The 4,938-nt window shown below is 32.5% G+C and overlaps 1 pseudogene; it reads left to right on the plus strand.

Moving 5' to 3' along the window:
• The first annotated feature begins 1,464 nt into the window (after positions 1 to 1,464).
• Positions 1,465 to 2,643, plus strand: LOC149514112 ((+)-cis,trans-nepetalactol synthase NEPS2 pseudogene; annotated as a pseudogene).
• Positions 2,644 to 4,938: the final 2,295 nt, after the last annotated feature.

Consider the following 4,938-nt stretch of genomic DNA (forward strand, 5'->3'; position numbering starts at 1 on the left):
AACTTGAACTTGCTTTTGGTTTTGGAGGTTGAGAAAGTGATTGTTCTATAACTTTTTTTGGTTTTAGATCAACTGGTTATTTTTTTTTAAATCTGTGAATCTATTTTTCAGTTGTGCCAAAAAGAGGTTGTTATAGTTCATCTGAGATAGGAGTGAAGTATTATTTTGGTTGTTAAGATATTGTATGGATGTTGGGGGAGGTTTATACTGAAAATGTGTGAATAAAGGTTTTAGAGGTGAGGTTAGAGAATTGTATGGTTGGTAAGGAGGAGGAAAGGTAATATCTTTGGTAGTAATCTCTCTAATGATGACCTTGAATCAATCTTCTCCCTTAATGAGGAGTAGAATGAAAGATCATTATTTATGATCAAACAGTTTGATGATGATGACACTTTAAACTCAGATTACTTAGATGAATTCACAGATGATCAATGCTATAAGTACATGTCAATTTAAGAACTCCAAAAAATTCAAACCCTCCAATCTCCAAAATTACCTTTAACTCTAGTTCAGATCTTCACTCACAAACATTCTCCTCCCATTACAATCACAGCTTTCTTTGACATTGGTGCAGCCCAAAACCATACATCATTGGAATGAGAAAGAGGCAAGTTAATGGCATGATTTTGAACTCTATATGCCATCTCGTAGTGAAGGGTTGCCAATATCAAAAGATTGAATTGAGTTGTCTCCAAACTTTCTGAGTATTTTGGACTGGTATTTGAGCAGGAGGTGTGGGGCTTTTTGGTCAAAAGTTTAAGTGGTGAGAAGTCTTGGTAACTCTGGAGGAAGACTTTCTACTAGGAGGTTAAAAAATCCATTAGGTAAATCAAACTCATCATGAATGTGGGGTTTTTGAGAATGAGAAAAAAAAGGATTGGTAGAAAGTAAAGCTAATGAAGAAGAGGGTTTCAGGTTCATCATGAAAATGATTGAAATAATTTGTAGAGAGTTCGAAAGAGGTTTTGAAGGAGGTCTGGTAAGCATGTCTAGGAGAATGTTATTTTTACCTTTTATATATGTTGTGGTGAATGAGTATTGTAATAACCACTAAGATAGTTTGAGTAATTGTGTGTTTAGTATTTGCTTCTTCTTGAAAATTGAGCATCTGATCAAAGGTTGACATATCTAATTTTATAAAAAAGTGATATCCGCACGCTATTAAAATAGTATCAGATAATATTGTTATGACTCTACCGTCCGAAGAGCGCGAAACTGAAGCCGTCAGTTAATAAAAATTTATTTAGATATAAATTAAATGTTTAAGATATATTTAAATATATAATTTAAAAATTTTATTGAATTTTTTAATAAAAGGTTATATTTTAATTTAAATAATTAAAATTTTAATTTTCATAAATTTAAATTTAAAAATAATAATTTAAATAATATAAAAATAATAAATTTCTATGTTTTCCAACCTTGAAAACATTTTGTTTCCAAAACATAAATTCAACAGTGTCTTTATCTGATCTTTCTCTTTCTTCTTTTTTTTTTTAATTGTTTGGCATCTTTCGCGTCTCGTTCTTAGCTGCCATATCTTTTTGCCGATTTTGTTACTATTCTCTATTAAAAATGAAAAAGAAAAAGGAAAAATGTCATTGGAATATCTTTGGGGCTCTTTGCGATAGTGCTAACCGCTTCTTTGTTTGCCATTGTGTTGCAAACCAAAGATTAATCCCCATAATGTCTAATAACAAGCTAGAAGGCAAAGTAGCTATCATCACTGGTGGAGCAAGCGGTATCGGCAAAGCCACCGCCTGGCTTTTTGCTGATCAGGGTGCCCGTATTGAGGTGATTGCTGACATCCAAGATGAACTGGGCCGGCAAGTAGCCACGTTAATTGGTTCCCAGAAGTGCAGCTACATTCACTGTGATGTTTCTGATGAATAGCAAGTCAAAGCTATGGTGGAATGGACGGTCCAAAATTATGGGCAGCTTGACATCATGTTTAGCAACGCTGGGATAATTCGTTCCAAGAAATGCACCTCCAATCAAACCGTTCTTGATCTAGACATCGCAGCTTTTGACCACGTATTCGCGGTCAACTTCCGTGGAATGGCTGCGTGTGTTAAACACGCGGCTCGTGCCATGGTTGAGAGGCGTGTCAGAGGGAGTTCGTCTGCACGGCTAGTGTCGCTGCCAGCATTGGTGGCGATGAATATACTGATTACGTCATGTCAAAGCATGCGGTGTTGGGATTGGTAAGGTCAGCGAGCAAGCAGCTTGGAGTTCACGGGATTAGGGTAAACAGCGTGGCGCCACATGTGGTGGCAACCCCATTTGTGTGTTCCCTGCCGGGAATGGAAGCTGAGAAGATTTTTGAGTCGGAAGCTAAGTTGAAAGGGGTGGTTCTCAAAGAGAAGCATGTAGCTGATGCTGTATTGTTTCTAGCATCCCAGGATTCCGAGCTTGCCAGCGGACATGACTTGGTGGTGGATGCTGGGTTTCTTGGCAAATAATTAAATGTCTGGTCCTGTGGATTGAACATTATCCGATAAAAAATAATGAAATAAAGTGCATTTGTGTAACCAATCTTAGCCACAATGTGTGGCCCTGGCCTCTCCAGTCCACTTTTGTTGTTAATTGTACTGTGCTTTTATCTAACTTAATTATCAAATAAAGGAAGCGAATTTCATTTTAAGATAAAATATTGGGGTCAAATATCTGGTTCAGTCCTTGAGAACAATGCTTTTAAATCACACCGGAGATTGAATGGTGAAAATTTTGGGCATCTCTTTTAATCGTTCCCATCAATTTATCCAATTGGTTTGATATAATTATCATAATGCACGTTAGCAGGAAAGCTGATGTTCTGATCATAAAAGTGTTTTCTCCTTGAAAACCCATACTGTGAAAGAATTCTTGTTCTCCATTTTCCTCTTTCACAGCTCGATCAGTTTCTTTATATGTCATAATTTTCTTTATATGTCATAATATATAGATTTACAGATCTACTGTTAAATATAAATTAGAGGAATCGTCACTAATTTTTTTATCTAGATGTGATTGGTTACCTGATAAATATTTTAATATGTGAAAATAGATATTGAATTCAAGAATCGATTACACATTAAAAAAGTTATAGTACCCCCGTAATGTCCAACTAAATGATAGTATCAATTTGATTTCAAATTATCCAAGCCTTGATCATTTTTTTATGACTTATCAAATAATTTAATATTAAAAATTAATTTTAAAATTATCGTAATAGTTTAGTAGAAACTTAAGATAATTCTTTCACCACATGAGTATTCATAGAGACTAGTATCTCATTCTGAAGAGGTTCCGTCATCAGATTTATTAAGGTATTTTATTTAATAAAGTCTCCATTTGATAGGATTTAATTTAAAGCAATTCTCCAATAGTTTAAAAGATAAAAACTATTTTTTATTTTTTATTATTTATTATTTTTTAGTTTTTTAAAAATTAATTTATAAAATTTTTCAATAGTTTAGTGAATTCTATAAATTTATTTTGTAAGGATTTTTTTTTGTTTGAAAAAGATTTCTTTTTTTATATATTTTTATTTTTATTGAAAAGATTTCATAAACATCTTTTGAAAACTTTATTTGAGAAGATTTTTTTCTATTTGGAATCATTTTTTTCCTCTTTTTTACTTTAAAACTAAAAATGGCAGAAATAATATTTCTTTTAAAAAATAAAACCAGAAAAGTAATAAAAAATGAATTTAAAATAAAAATAAAATGAAAAAAAAAAAACCTACGATTGGGTCGAGTTGGAGCGTGAGTCAGCACACGAATCCTAGGTATCCAAAATGACATCGTTCTGGGTCAGTATAAAAGGTAATCTTCAGCAATTTTTCTCAAACAATTTCGGCTCCCTTTTTCTACCTCCAGTTTTCTTTGCCTTCTCTCTAAAAATTTCCCAAAAACCCATCAGCAAATTCAATCCAAAACTGAAAATCCCACCAGTTTCTAGGGATGTTGTCAAAAAATTCAATCAAAAACTGGAAAACCCACTAGTTTTAGAAAACTAGTTGGAATGTGGTCGAAAAATTCAATCAGTCGCCGAAAACTTCACCAAAAAATTCAAACCATTATCGACAAATTCATCCAAACCCAAAAAAACCTAAAAATTTCTAAAAAAAAACCCAAATTTCTTCAAATCTTTTCTAATTTCTCTCAAATTTTGTCCTGATTACTTTTAGAATTGTCTTGAACCCTAATTCTAACCCAAAAATCTAAAATCAAACCACAACTTCATATTGAACCCAAAATCCCAGAATCAAACTCCCAGAACTCCTTATGCCCAAAATTTCTCTAATAAATTTTCTATGTCTTTTTCTCTGTAGAGTCGATTGAATTTATAGGCAGTCCTAGGATCAATTTTAGGAAACAGAAAAAATCAATCCCAGGCTTGAATCTTGGGATTGCATTCTGTCCAGCATTATTTTTTGTCCAAAATTTCAACAATTGTATCAACACTTTGACCAAGGGATTTTGATTTCAATTCCATCTTTTTTTTTTGCACATGTGGATTGGAGCAAAAAACGAAAGAAGAAAAAAAATCAGAAAATAATAATAATAATAATAATAATGGCATCAATAATACTACATTATAATATATACAAAAATACTAAAGAAAGAAAAAGATAATAATAATAATAATAATAATAATAATAATAATAATAATAATAATAATAATAATAATAGTGACATTAATAATGGTGCTAAAAATATAAAGAAAATCAATCCGATTTGGCCTGGACACAAATAGGTATCTACAGCTACCTCTTTTTACACATATTTGTTAGACGGGATGCTGTAAAGACCTAAACACCCATTCCGTTCGAGTCAAATCAAAAATGATCCATGAATCTGAAAGATGATTTAGACTGAACCAAGATCAGGTGATCGAGTTAAAACCACAAGTCAAAATGAAGAGACCAGGATGAGTCGAGGTTGAAAATAATCG

This window comes from Durio zibethinus, chromosome 17 (assembly GCF_047325235.1).
Source record: "Durio zibethinus cultivar Kanyao isolate XHJ-2024 chromosome 17, ASM4732523v1, whole genome shotgun sequence".
NCBI lineage: Eukaryota > Viridiplantae > Streptophyta > Magnoliopsida > Malvales > Malvaceae > Durio > Durio zibethinus.